The sequence below is a fragment of the Ornithodoros turicata genome, chromosome 3 (assembly GCF_037126465.1).
Source record: "Ornithodoros turicata isolate Travis chromosome 3, ASM3712646v1, whole genome shotgun sequence".
NCBI lineage: Eukaryota > Metazoa > Arthropoda > Arachnida > Ixodida > Argasidae > Ornithodoros > Ornithodoros turicata.
In genome coordinates, this window is record NC_088203.1 from 54,934,987 (window position 1) to 54,950,288 (window position 15,302).

The 15,302-nt window shown below is 47.4% G+C and overlaps 1 long non-coding RNA gene across 2 annotated transcripts in view; it reads right to left on the bottom strand.

Annotated features, from left to right (window-relative positions):
* LOC135388482 (uncharacterized) overlaps positions 1 to 15,302 on the bottom strand; it is a 278,759-nt gene that overhangs the window by 92,912 nt on the left and 170,545 nt on the right. The window contains exon 5 of one of the 2 annotated variants that reach the window (XR_010421402.1): positions 13,650 to 13,667. The exons of the other annotated variant lie outside the window; for it this stretch is intronic. This is a non-coding gene — a long non-coding RNA (uncharacterized LOC135388482). Of the gene's footprint in view, positions 1 to 13,649; positions 13,668 to 15,302 lie in introns of those variants that run through there. 2 annotated transcript variants of the gene reach the window in all.

A 15,302-nucleotide genomic window follows, 5' to 3' on the forward strand; every position in this document is an offset into this window, starting at 1 on the left:
AATTACGCTATAATTATGTAGCGTGAAGTAAAGGACATCCAGCCACGTTGCAGTTTAGACCGTTAGTGCTTTATTCATCCCCACGAGCTCCTCCACCTCGTCAACGTCGTCTTCCTTTTCCCCCTAGTAACGGAGCTAACACTACAACTTTCTTTTTTCTTTTTCTTTCTTTTTTTTTCCTTTTTCAAACCTCAAACAAGCAGTGAAATACAAAATGAAAGCAGCCTATACTGGGTAACCATATCTGTCTGGAGGCTTGGATACCCTTCCATATCGAGATGTTGTCAGGGACGGTTGTCCGTAAGCCTGGGCATCTACCCTCGGGCCAGGATCCTAATCTTTGGACCGTTGATCGACCTCACCTTCCAAGTCTTCTCGGGCAGTCCCCACAGGAATCGGTGTTTGTTTGGAACCTCAATGTCCAGCGTAGAATCTTGTTGTGAGAGCCCCTCTCCTGAAGGGGCGTTAGCCCTGCGTATCAGATGTCTGCGGTTTCGACGTAGCAGACCCTTGTTAGTCTGCACCCAATAGGACCGCGGAGCGCGATCGATATCCACGACAGTTCCTTGTATTTTCAGCTGTGGTAGCCAGACGGATTCCCCCTTCTGAAGAGGCGGCAAAGTATGAGCGCGATGTCTCCGGTCAAAGTTCGTCTTCTGTTTCTTCTTTTCGTAGGTGTCTCGGTCTTTCCACCCATAGTGCTGAGAATCAGGTTTCAGCTGTTGAGGAAGAAGTGGTACCCTGCTCCTCAAGCGTCGTCCCATCTGAAGCTGTGTTCGGCTTTCCCCAGAAGGTCCAGGTGTATTCCTGTAATTGAGCAAGGCGAGATAGGGGTCCTCGGACATTTGAATGAGGCGTTTGACAGTCCTGACAGTTCTTTCCGCTTGTCCATTAGATTGTGGGAAATAGGGACTAGATGTGGTGTGCTTAAATCCATAATATCGTCGAAAGTTCCTGAATTCTTCACTTGCAAACTGAGAACCGTTGTCCGTCACCACTTCTCGGGGAATGCCGCGCCTCGCGAAGATGCTTTTTAAGCGTAAAATGACAGCTCGTGAAGCCCAATCATTCGACAGAGGTAGCACTTCTGGGTATCTGGACCGATAGTCCACTGCCAGGACGTATTCGATCCCCCCTAGGTGAAATAGATCCACTACGACCTTTTCCCATGGGAGGGGAGGTGTCTCCGTTGTGATCATGGGTTCTGACGGCTGAAGTCTGTACTCCTCGCAGACAGGAACAGACGGAGGCATCTGCTGACAGTATCGTCGGGAGATTAGGGTTGTACTTGGCCATACAAATTCCAGAAGAGATGGAGGCCTTTAGACGTTGAAAAGCATCCTGTTGGCCGTTTCCCCAATACCAGTCAACGTTCTTCACAAGAAGCTCGCGCAGAGGTGCTGATAATGTTGACATGTTAGGGATGAACCTTCCAACATGGTTGAACATCCCTAGAATACGACGCAAGTCCGAAACGTTTTGAGGAGGTTCTAGAGCTGTCAACGCTTCTACTCTTCTGGGGTCCGGGTAGATTCCGTGCTGGTCAATGAGAACTCCCAAGAACGAAATGTTCTCCATAAAGAATTTGCATTTCTCGAGATTCAGGGTGACATTATTGTCAGACAGGCGCTGTAAGACTGCATTTAGTCTCTGGTCGTGTTCTTCTCTGTTGTCTCCTTAAATAAGGATGTCATCCATTAAGTTCAGGACTCCTGGTAGGTCGTCAAGCACTTGCGCAATTTTCCTTTGAAATACCTCTGGTGCTGAAGTGATCCCGAAGGGAAGGCGTTGGAAACAATAACGTCCGAACGGCGTTATGAAAGTTGTAAGCTCTTGACTCTTTTCTGAGAGCATAACCTGATAAAACCCGGAATTAGCATCCAGCTTCGTGAAAAACCTGGCGGGGCCAATGCTGCCCAAGACCTCTTCTACGGTTGGCAAGATCAACCTTTCTCGCTTAACGCATTCGTTGAGCTTCGTCAAATCAACACAGATCCTGATTTTCCCCGATGGCTTCTTCACAAGAACGATTGGTGCACACCAATCTGTCGGAGTGTGTATTTTCCGTATAACACCTTGTTTCTCCATATTGTCGAGCTCTGTCTGAACCGAAGTGCGCATGGCGAAAGGAACGCGACGTGGCGCGGCTATGGCAAACGGCGTAGTTTGCCTGTAATCGAATGACTTATTCCCCGGGAATTTTGCCTGGACTTCGGAACAGCTCGGGAAACTTGCGAGTAGATCAGTGATCTTCTCCGACTTCCACTTCGTTCAAAAAAACGTATGATCTCTAAGTCAAGTAATGCTGGCAACCCCAAGAGGGGCTTTCTTAGACCATGCACGACATATACCATTTGGGACGTAGTCTTTTTCCATTGGATTACTGCTCTGAACTTCCCAAGAACGTCGAGCGTAGTTCCACTTGGTCCTTTCAGTGTGTCTGGCGGTTCAAGAAGGTCTGGCAACCCTGGGAATCCAGACCCGACAACAGTGACGTCAGCGCCAGAATCAATCTTTGCTAGCAGAGGAACATCATTGACTCTGACTTCTACTTCTCTGGTTACGGGAGCTGGAGTCTGCATTGCTACCGTACCGAGGAAGAAATCATTCTCGGGCAGTGTGACCTCGGATACAAAATTCCTGCGATAGTCTCTGGGCCCCGGTTTTTCCCACTGTGGGAGGCTAGTATGGCACATTTTTGCAAAATGACCGACTCTGACGCATTTCAAACATTCTCTGTTGCGTGCGGGACAGGGCCATTGGGGGTGTCGATATCCGCAGTGGGCGCATGAATGGCGTGAGTTAACGCCACGGCGATCTCTCTTCTCCTGACGGCTAACAAGATCTGTTGCGAATTCTTCAGTAAGGGCTGGCTTTGAACATCTGCAGTCACAACCCACGGTGTCGGCAACCAGGTCTTTTTTCCCCAACTCGCTTTGCTGCTTCACAACCGCTTCTTTTAGGCGGGCCTTCGTTAGAGCCGATTGAAGGGTTAAAGAATCCATTTGAAGCGACTGTGACAGCTTAGTATCCATTGGGCCAACAACGAACCTGTCTCGTATCATCCGTTCTTTCGTTAGGCCAAAGTCACATTTTTCTGCCAACTTGTGCAGCTCTACGAGGTACGCCTCTACGGTTTCGCCAAGATTTTGCTGCCGTCGGCTGAAGCTTGCAGTCTCGTAAACAGTGTTTCGTGAATGAGCAAAATGTGCATTGAACTTTTCAAGCATAATCCCATAATTGTTTGTCTCTTCCTCAGATAGGTTGAAGGTTCGTAAGATTTCACGCGCTTTTCTTCCAATGCAGTAAAGCAATGTCCTGACCTTAACTTCTCCTGGTTTCCCTTGAGTTCCGGACGCATAGAGGTAGTCTTCAAACCCGTCCCTCCAGGCAGGCCAGTCCGTGACGTCGATGAAGTTGAACTGGGCTGGTTGCCGAAGTCCGGCGATCGATGAGATAGACGATGATGACATAAAGCTTAATTCCAGGGATATTGACTTCAAATGTATCCTACCGCTGCCACCATGTAGCGTGAAGTAAAGGACATCCAGCCACGTTGGCCACGTTGCAGTTTAGAACGTTATTGCTTTATTCATCCCCACGAGCTCCTCCACCTCGTCAACGTCGTCTTCCTTTCCCCCCTAGTAGCGGAGCTAACACTACAAATTACAAACTCAGAATTTAAAAAAAATTCCACTATTTGGACCCCCAAGGGCCAGTAAATACAGACACAACTGATTTCTACCCTTCAGCCCTCTCTCGGGTCTGAGGAGAAAAAGGAGAGACACAACAGCATCACAAGTTACACGGACTCCTTGGGTTAGCAGAAATTCCGGAGACATAATTCAACATCAGAGAATCTTTCAAGACTTTAATTTCGGACATAAATAAAATAGCCAGATCGAAGGAGGTAATGGTCGGCGACAGCAGCATTCCGGTTAATGTGTGTCTTGAGGCGGACTTGAAATTTCTTCTTATGGTCTTTGGCCTCCAGTCCGCTTCTTCAAGCTTTCCTTGTCCGTTCTGCGTCGCCACACAAGAGCAGCGGTCGAACCCAGAACTGGCTCCACATTTCTTCAACACAGAACCGACAGCGAGGAGTTCAATGACTGCGACGAGCTGAGTACCGGTGCACAGTATATGCCACTCTTTGACATCGAGCCTAGTATGGTTATTCCCGACACGTTGCACATGACGATTCGTATATTCGGCAGACTTTTTAAGAACGTCATTCGGGAATTTCATGATATGGATTGTATGGCAAGTGTACGGTCTGCAGGCTGCTCAACCAAAAACGTGCAGGAACTTTCTGAATTGGTCTCCAAGTGTTCGGTGAAAGGAACATTGTATCCAGAAAATCAAGGTCCCAGGGCCAGCAGTTCTCTACGTTGTCTGGGACAGATTGTAAAACGTTATTATATAGGTTGCCTGGTAAGCTACTTAGTAAATTACGCGCGGACACAGAGAGCGCCGTATTGAATTTGTGGAAGACGTTCCAAGAAATTGTAAGAGCTCTTCAGTGGGAATGCCCTTCTGATCACCTGCAGGAAATGGCATTGGATTTTTTGCGAATGTTTGTGCAACTCGGGAAGACACACCGAAGGGGATACGGGAGGACCAATGTTACTCCATACATCCGCATCCTTGCGCATCATGTGGCTTACAAACAATCGAAGTCGAATCGAACAACACTCTCTCAGCTGGTACTCAAGCCAAGGAATAGAAAAAAGAATGACGTTCTAAAGAGGTTGTACCATTCTAAAACAAACAAGTGGGATGCCGCGACGGACGCTGTCAAACTAGCTAAAAGAAGTGAGTCGTTGCAATCGTCTCGTGCGTACATATTGTACAGAAAGAGAGACGACGATTGTTGGCACAGCGGAGGCATTCAAGAAAGCAGGAAAGGCCGTGCCAAGTCATCCATTCAGACGACTGCTCCTGGGTTGCTGAGCTGCATTGAAGACATGAGTGCTGGTGCCCTCCGTACAGAGCTTGCTGCGCTTGGAAGGAATACATCCGTGAAGTTCCCACGCAAGCTGCAAAGCAAAAATGCAAGCAAAAATGCTGTTGAAGCACGTTAGCTCTGCAGGACGCTAATTTTCCCTTTCTCTTTTCATTTTTATTACTGCACTGGGGTTCATTTACACGCTTGTTTTACTGTGTGGTGAGTTTCGTATGTCAATTTGATCGGCCTCACAAATATGTACTGAATTATCTGCACTTTGGCAATGCTATCTCTGAAAATGTCTATAAATAAACCCCGCTTGCAAGTCTCCGTAAGCGGCTGTTTGCGGCGGGGAAACAGTTCTTGGTCAGCTATGTGTTTTCAGTTGCTTTGCCTAATAATCTTGTCCCCGTTATCAGTGTCTGGCCGTTGAGGACACACACGCTCACGGGATGGCTTGATACCTTTTGCTTCGCCGAGAGACGTATCTTCGGGACAAAGTATTCCAAAACCCTTTAATTTTACACATATTTCGCTCTACGGTAGCGTGTGGTGTGAGTGTCACCCAAGCGGTTCTTAGTTAAGCAGCTCCGTAGACAGGCATATGGCTTTTGAAAACTAGCGAGTGAAGTGAAATAATACTTGGAAGTGAACGGTGGGTAACATAGCTCAATCACACACAAAAAAAAAAAGACAGAGAGAAAGAAATATAAAATTATGCAGTCTTGAAGGTAAGCTCCACTTATTTATGTGCTGTATTTCAAGCAAGGTTTGTGCAATATGTTAACCTATGTACTGCTTTTATGCAGAGGATGCTATATGTACTGTGTCAAGCAACAAATGCTAAACATAGTTAAACATAGGGGGAAAGAGATGCACCTCACGGTTTGAGGGTCTTATATGTAAGGTTTGATTTAATCTGGGTTAAACCAGATTTCACCACTAATTGTAATCATGTTTTATGTTGGGTCATCCCAGGCGAAATGATCCAATGGGTGCGCTCGACCCCCCGCAGTTTTGGTTCAAAAAATTACCAACCATTCCTTATGACAGGAAAAGGCACGTCTCCGAGATTTACTCCAAAATAATTGCCCGCTCAAGATTTACGTGGGATCAAAGTTTGTAAGAATGACGTAAATATACCGGGAAGTAAGTAGACTAGTGGGCAGAATATTGCAGCTGGACAGGTGTTTGTGGTGCAGAACGAGAGAACAGGGTTTATGCAGTGTGCCGAGGTTAAAATAATCCCGCTTGTTCCACATTTGACCAGTCAAACGGACCCTATTCGCGGGCTATTTCGTCCTACTTTGGTCCTCGCTAAGGGCAGATTCCAGATGAGTAAGAAATCCAAGAAAAATTGAGCATATTATCCACTTCCATACAATAAATTTGTTTATTTTGGAGATTCAATTCGCAGTAGTGTTTGCTACATTTAATCTCAAAGTTCGTCGTCAAAGTAATAAGTTCGTCTCATTTTGAAGCGGTCGTGTGAGCGTGCCAATGAAGCGGTCGGTGTGTAACAGTAAAAAGGTATGCAGATGATACCTTAGCAAAGTGATTTCTTAGTTTTTTTACGTTTTGCTTTGCATTTCGAGCTAAGAAATCACTTGTCCATAAGCGCGAGAAAATATTTTTTACGTCGGATATGCTACGTGCGGACGGTGCGGGTAAACTGACGGGCGGCTCGCGTGGCCGTGCTTTGCAGAAGATGCCTACCGTCGAGGTGACAGCTGTACCGTAGTAGCTCTGGACCTTTCTTTCTGAGAATCTAAGTCTGTGTTGAGAGTCTGTGTTGATATAATTTGTAATTCCCTCTTCAGCGTTCGTTCAATCGTAGCAGTAAAAACAGGGGTACGACGGTCTGTGAAGTCCTGATGGCGGTGGCTTTGCGCTCAGAGGGGCAATAGGCTGTTTTCGCCCTTCCACAGCATCAACGTGCATTCACAGATAACGTCGGCAGAAATTACCGCATCGAGCTGGTACTGCATAGGCAAGCATGTACTCGTGACACTGAAGTTGGCGAAGCAGCAGGCAGAATTCCTTCGTTATCTGAAAGAGTCCCTTCTCCCTGAAGATGACATCGTACTCATGGATTTCGCGGAAAATAACAACTTTCTAGTGCGGGGGGCTCCCCAGTCTTTCTACTGGGATCAGGGGCAGGCTGCCCTTCATCCAATGGTATTCTAGTACCGCAACAGTGCTCACTCAGACTCGGTTCATCGCACCTTATCATTTCTGACTCTCTGTGCCACAACAACGCGGCGGTCTGTTGCTTCCAAGCTGAGCTGATAGAGAAGATTCGAGCGGAAGCGCCAGCCGTCAAAAGGCTCCAATACTTCACAGACGGCGCAGCGTCCCAATATAAGAACAAAAAGTGTTTCGTTAATCTTTGCCATCACTACTCCGACTTCAACGTGCGTGCTGTGTGGCACTTCTACGCGACATCAGACGGTAAAGGGCCATGTGATGGAGTGGGAGGAACAGTGAAAAGACTTGCCGCGAAAGCAAGCATTCAGAGGCGACTTGAGCATCAAATTTTAAATCCAGCTGACCTCTATCACTGGGCTGATGAGAACCTTGGGAACGTTACTGCAATATTGGTCCCGAAAGCACATGTGACGCAGAAACAGGCCATACTGAGAAGCTGCTATGAAGCTGCACGACCCGTGCCAAACACACGAAAGTCTTACTACTTCGAACCTGTCATCCGCTCTGAAATATCTGTAAAAAGTACTTCTGCGAAATGGCAGGTATTTAAAGTGTCGGTAGGATAGAACGAACGATGGTGTCCAGGCCAGTATAGTTTACCCCAGTCCACGCTTTCCCCCCCCCCCCCCCCTGAGGTGTTGTGCCGTCATGAAACAACTACCATTAAATAACGCAAATACCACCTCCTTAGACACCACCACCTTAGATAATCTGTGGCGGGGGCGGAAAATATGCCCGGGCACTGCTGCGCTGTGTATTTACGACAGATGACTTGAGGGGAAGGTTACTTTATGGTCACGAAAGCATCGAACACCAAGGAGCACGGAAAGAGGCCATGGACCCCATCCATTTGGATGCAGTGCTAGGACAGCTGGACCGGGGAGGGGGGGAGGGTTAATACGGGATTGAAACCGGTTCAGTACAACCAGACTGATGCACCTTGGGCTCACGGAGGCATCTATCGAGGGGTGATCCAGGATTTTAATACCTGGCCTGAGGTTGGTAACGGTTACACAGTCTACGCAAACACAGCTTTCAATGGGTGAAATACACTCTAAAGTCTGTACCTTATAACGTACCTTCTACTTTGCTGTACCTTCTAAATATGAGGTACAGCGCCTGTTTATGTATAAAGTACGTGTATTGACAATGATCACGCTCACTTATTTAGAAGGTACGAGGAGTTTGATACGGTTCCGCAGTGTTTTATAAGGTACGTTGGGGTTTTATTAGGTACCATGGAGATCACCACGTGCGTACCTTATAAAATGTACCTTATATACTGCTTTGCTTTTGATCGTCGAACGACCGACCTTCCAGGGCCCCACTTTCTCAACCCGTACTCTGCGCAAGATTCTCGGAATTTCGTAAATAATTTGACGACCGTTCAATGTGAGGGGCTTTGGTCATGTACCCATATTTTTCGTCGTTTAATGCGCGCTCGTGCAGAACGCGAAAAGCGTGTCGATTTTGAAAAACGTACGATACATAACGCTCACTGGTGCATTACGCGAGCCGCAATGATCGTAAAAACCTCCATGTTGTCGTTAGCATACACGATAAAGCATGGCGGATCATCGTCTATGTATATCTTTTCTTTTAAACACATTTAATCGGACGTAAGAGAGTCACTGGCATAGTACACTTCCTTTTCCTCTCCGCTTTCTGTCTCGCGTTCCTTTTCAGCCAGGCCGACATTCGGGAATGAATTGCTGACACCGCCATGATTGCCGCGAGTTACTGCGGACTGCAGTAATCCGGCTGAGGTGGCATTAACACCACTGGACGGTGCCATGTTCAGCGGTATTCTGTTACAACTTGTCCGGAACATGAAAAGCAACAAGCGACTATCCTTGACTTTGCTGACCAAGAGCGAGGGAGGCTCCGCCTCCAAAATGCGCGCCAATAGGAGGACTCGGAAGGCGGAGCGCTGCGGCCACTGCTCTTGCCTAACAGATGGCGCACCGGTAGCGCTGGGCTCGGGATATGTGAGCCGCTGTCGTCTGCTTCTTCCGGTAGAGCTACGGCCTTCAAGCTGATCCGCAATCTCTGCTCTCGCAACATTGGCGCTCGATAAGGGGGCACGTGTGGTCGCGGTAAGCTAAATTCCGATGACGCGGCGATACTGCGTAGTTTTGACGATTATGCTGTATGGATGTGTCATTACCGCATTTTTGGCCAGTTCGACATTTCGCTCCGCGCTTATGCGTGAACACTGCCGCAGCTCATGAAAAAGGAAAGGAATGGAATGTTGCTGCTTTTGTTCTACTCCTCGCACTGAAATAAATCATTTAAAATAATTGTACTGTGTGTGTGTGTCTTTTTCTTTCTTTTTGTAAGTAGCTACGGAATAAAATAATTGCAGTGTGTGTGTGTGTGTGTTTCGTTTTTGTAAGTAGTTATGGAAGTATGTAAAAAGGAAAGAAATGTTGCTGCTTGTTCTACTCCTCGCACAGAAATAAATCATTTGAAATAACTACTGTGTGTTTCTTTTTCTCTTTTTGTAAGTAGTTACGGAAAAAAAATAATTGTACTGCGTGTGTGTGTTTCGTTTTTGTAAGTACGGAAGTACGCAAAAAGGAGAGAAATGTTGCTGCTTGTTCTACTCTTTACACTGAAATAAACCATTTGAAATAATTGTACTGTGTTTCTCTTTTTTTCGTTTTTGTAAGTAGTTACGGAAGAAAATAATTGTACTGTGTGTGTAGAGAGTTTTAGCAGACCGTTGGTAACGTGGCTAGCGTCTCACCGTATCAAGCGGAACCAATCAGTGGATAAGATTCTGAGTCACGCACGAGTGCGATTGGTTCCGACAGGGACGATAACTTTATCAACGGTATACTAAAACTCACTATTGTCTTTTTTTTCTTTTTGTAAGGGTTCCAGGACATTTGATCGAACGTCGTTTGGTCGAGAGCCATTTGATCGAACACCGTTTCATCGAAATGGCAGCAGTCGTTTGATAGATTTTTTATTCGTTCGCTTGGAGCGTTGATGAAACAAAAAAGAAGAAAACAACAAAAGAAAGCTTCAGTTCTAAATGCTGTTATCCTAAGGAATATTTCACTCTGTGTAATCCGCTTGCCCATAAACACATTCCTCATCGTAATCCACTTTTTCGCATCCAGAAGGCGATCCGATGGTGTGCCTTTTTTTTTCCCCCGCTATTTATTTGCATTAAGTGGTGAAACTGCGTTTGCACGAGCTTTGAAAGCAAAGTTAGACGTTTAGCTCCACTTTCATTTCCTCGTGGTTGATACTGCCTGAGCGCATTGCTAAAAGTACGCGCAAACATTTCATTTGACAAAATGCTCCGCAGCCCGGGGCAGTTTTTTCCTACACCCACGCTAACGTGAGACATGTTCGCTGCATTTCTCCAACATATCTGCCGGAAATAAGCAGATGGTATCAGGGCCTTGGAGAATTGCTTCTTAATCTTGTCACGTTGTCTGTGTGATCTGTTTCATGAGCTATCCACAACGCCGCTCCTGAATTTTTGGAAGCATGGTGTAGCGGGCGACGACAACGACGACAACGATGGCCACGCGCGTGGAGCACCGGCTTCAGTTCCACCGGCGCGGCCATGGAGACATGCCACCGTCATCGCCTCTCCGTGGCATACCATCATCGCCGGTCGGGGCTCATGTAGAGGAAGACCACCGTCCTCTACATTTGGTGACCCGGACAAGGAACATCACGTCCGGAGCAATTCGGCCCTTCACCATCCCAAATTTCTGACCACGCCATCGAGCAGCACTACTTCCGGCACACACGGCCCGCCTTCACTCCTACCGCATCTCGGTACTCTTCACTCCTCTTCTCACGCTTCTCACTGCCGGCCGCGACACTCGAGCCTTGCGCTCACCTGCCGGTTGCGACAGTCGCGGCATCCGACGCCTCGGCACACGTAAGCCCGTCTCGGCACCTCACTCTCGCCACCTGGGACTATCGAGCTTCGGCTCCCGTGCCGGTCGCGGCACCCCAGGACCACGACACCGAGCGCCTCACTCTCTCTGCGACGGATCGCTGTTCCCGTCCCCACCTACACACGGATGCTGTTCCCGTCTTCATCCCCTCTGAAACGCCGCCAACGTGTGCCGTGCCCTGTTCCCGCTGTTCCCTGTTCTTGCGATGCGTCCGCAACGCATCTGACGGCCGGGGGACCCCTGTAGCGGGCGACGACAACGACGACAACGATGGCCACGCGCGTGGAGCACCGGCTTCAGTTCCACCGGCGCGGCCATGGAGACAGGCCACCGTCATCGCCTCTCCGTGGCATACCATCATCGCCGGTCGGGGCTCATGTAGAGGAAGACCACCGTCCTCTACACATGGAACCCCGCCGAACCATTATTTCAGCCTATGCCACCATGGGCCATAGGCTAAGCCCGGTGCTTGTGCATTATTTCCGGAACACGGTGCAGAGTAGCCTGCGGCACTGACTGTTGTCTGAGTTAAAGGACCCAATCCTGTTTTCGTCCTACAGTACTTATAGTAACCAGTTCAAGCAAAGATACTTAATTAAGTACCACTTAGCAGTGATGGCCAGTAGTTAACTACATGTAGTTAAACTACTAGTTAAACTACCTGATTGTAGTCAAAAAGTAGTTATCAACTACTTGCAGAAATGTAGTGGCAACTACTAGTTAAATTACGATTTTAAGTAGTTAACTACAGTAGTTAGGTTACTGAAGGCGCCAACTGCTTACGATTTTGCCGCAAGCTTTACGGCACGATTGTGCTTCCGACTTTTACCTTGAGCTACTTGTTTGATGAGAACGGAGCTGCAGAGCAATTGTGTCGTGCATGTGTACTAAATCTTCACTTTTAATGCTTGTCTAGTGAAGCCTCAGTTGCTGTGAAATAATTCAACTTAGTTTATCGCGTAGGCACAGAAAGAATCCCGCCGCAAGCTTTGTATTTGACGATCGTAGCAATGGCTTGAGCCAAAGTTTATAATTGCTTGTGATTCATATTTAGCTGTCCAAGAACACTACAAGGGATTGGTGTGGTGGACTACGTTAAGTCGTTATAGATGTAGTTAAACTACATTGCAGTAGTTAAAAAAGTAGTTTTAACTACTCCCCTGAAAAGTAGTTGAACTACTAGTTAAACTAGTCAATCACAAAGTAGTTAGTAGTTATAGTTAAACTACTGTAGAAGTAGTTAGTGGCCACCACTGCCATTTAGCTAATTTGACTGAGTGACCAATGAGAGCCTCTCTTTCCACTTCTTATGTCGCAAGCAAGAGAAACTCCGGACGCGGGACCATTTTTTTCGGAACCCGCCGCTGCTGCGTGAATTTTTTTCCCTCTTTTGTCTGCTTCTGATTCAAGTGGGAACTACCCTTCGAATAAACGTCTTTCGAAGAAACGGCGTCGATCATCCGGCTTTCGATCAAATGGCTTTCGACCAAGCGGCGTTCGACCAAACGGGCCAACACCTTCCGTAACTACTTTCAAAAAGAAAGAAAAAAAGACACACACACACAGCACAATTATTTTCTCCCGTAACTACTTACAAAAAGGAAAAAAGGAAGAAACACACAGTACAGTTATTTCAAATGATTTATTTCTGTGCGAGGAGTAGAACAAGCAGCAACATTTCTTTCCTTTTTACATACTTCCGTAACTATTTACAAAAACGAAACGCACACACACAGTGCAATTATTTTAAATGATTTATTTCAGTGCGAGGAGTAGAACAAAAGCAGCAACATTCCTTTCCTTTTTCGTGAGCTGAGCCAATGTTCACGCATAAGAGCGGAGCGAAATGTCGAACTGGTCAAAAATTTGGTAATGACACATCCATAAAGCATAATCGTCAAAACTACGCAGTATCGCCGCGACCACACGTGCCCTTACCGAGCGCCAATGTTGCGAGAGCAGAGGCTGCGGGTCAGCTTGAAGGTCGTAGCTCGTAGCTCTACCGGAAGAGGCAGACGACAGCGGCTCACATAATCCGAGCCGAGCCCTACCGGTGCGCCATCTGTTAGGCAAGAGCAGAGGCCACAGCGCTCCGCCTTCCGAGTCCTCCTATTGGCGCGCATTTTGGAGGCGGAGCCTCCCTCGCTCTTGGTCAGCAAAGTCAAGGATAGAACGCTGAGGGCAGGTGCGAAGTTCAGGGGATTGAAAAGCTGGGATCATGAATAAAAACGCCGTGTCCGTTGGCATGCACTGCACGCACTGCTGGCGAGCGTTGGTACTCGGGATGCAAAGGTGAAAATATTCTTTCAGTACATGACAAATATTTGCGAGGCGTCGCGGGTCTGGCAAGAAATGTGAAGCTACAAACAATTATATTGCTAGGTCAGATCACCTTTTTTTAGGGGGGATAAGCCCCTTTTCTTTCTCTCATTTTCTTTTCTGTTTCTAATTCTCTCGTTTGCTTTGTCTCCTCTTGCCTGTGTGGGATTGCTTTCTTTACTTACTTCTTTACTGTCGAGAGGACATGCCGGGCTAGTGGGCAGCCAGAGCACTGTACAGAACCATCTGGCGGGGACAGATGGTTTCACCTGCAAGCGTATCAGTAATTCATTCGGCGAAGTAGTGGTTCGACGGACACGCGGTAAGTATGTCCGCCTCACACGACCGCGTTAATTAGACCATTAGCGTGTCATCTGGCATTGGTTAAGCGGAGAATTGGTACGTGCGTATTCACTGTAAATAACTACCTACCCCGTAAATATGGCATCGCTCATGCTAATAAATTTTCTACATATATCGTCCCGGGTGTTGGCGGTTCGTGTTGCAGGCGTAGCTTTCCCCTTCCCCCGGACAGCAAACAGAAATTAAGAAATCACAAACAATGCCGTTAACCAGGCCATCTAGATTCCCTGTTAGCACAATACTGTGTGCGTGTGGGAAAAAGGTGGAGATATCAGTCGTAAGGAATGCGACGTCACTTTGCATGTCGGGAGCCAGCCAGCGGACTTTGAAGGGCATACGGCACAGTAGGATTGGCAGGAGGAAGTTTATCCGTTGTCTACTGCATCATTAATAAAAATTATGCTGCACAGTGCTTTCTTGTTTTGTGTTCTTTCCTGACGCCATGCCCTGAACAACAGAAGCAGCGCTAATTCAACACACAAATATTAAGGTTAGTGCGGGCGTGGACAACGGTTGAAGTGTGAGGACGAGAACGCAAAAAGACACAATAACTTGTTGGGTATGCGGCAGGAGAGGTCAGCCCTCGCGTGGGGACTTACCACCTTACCACCTCATAGAAAAATTGAAATACAGGCCGCTGTGGCGGCTGTAAATGACACCGACATAAACCCTTTTTCTGCGAAGGGCCTAAATGAAATGATGCAATAGCAGATGTATTGTTGCAACAACGTTAGGAACATACAGCGTTTAGAGCTGTTTACAGTAGGCTAATTGGTCTTTGTCCTGCGACTTTCGTTGCGTCTATCATCACAGTTTTGATTTTGTGTGACGGGGGCTCGGACAAAGCTCCCCTGAGCAGAATGTCCCTGTCTAAACGTCCAAGGATAAATATCCCCGAAAAGGTCCGCGGCGACTGTTTCTCAAGTGTGAAATTAAAAAAAGAGCAATTCCAGTAATGTACCAGAGCCGTTGCTATTTTCCGTGACAATGCATGTTCGTTGCCATGCCTTCCACGAAGATTGAACGTCCTGAGGCGATATCTCTCGTCATTTTAATTACCATCTTGTTGAACGGGATGCTGCTCCTTTGTGACTGCGCGTCTTACGCCGACTTCTATCGAGTGATTTTAATTGTCGTTTTCTTTAGCAGCATGATGCCGAGAAGTTGGTGCAGGACGCAGTCTCCACTCCACAGCATGCCGCCGAAAAAGACGACATTCAATCACCTTGAGACGAGTCGGCCAAAGACGCATTATCTTCACGGAGCAGCAGGCCGTCGAAGAAGACCATCCAGGACGCACGGACTCCAGTCACATGTCGAGCAAATCACATCCTGTCACACCCGATGAGGCATCCACCGATTACTCAGACAGTTCTGTCCTCCCTGACAATAATGACGAGATGATGTCTCATATTGAACGGTTATGCCGTGAACTAGAGGGCAGACACAGAGTGACAAAGACAGCAGTTGGTTCTGTGGTTCGGGCTGTAAGTGCCATGCTTGAGAGCCAAGGAGTCTCAGCAGACTTCACTGCGTTCAAG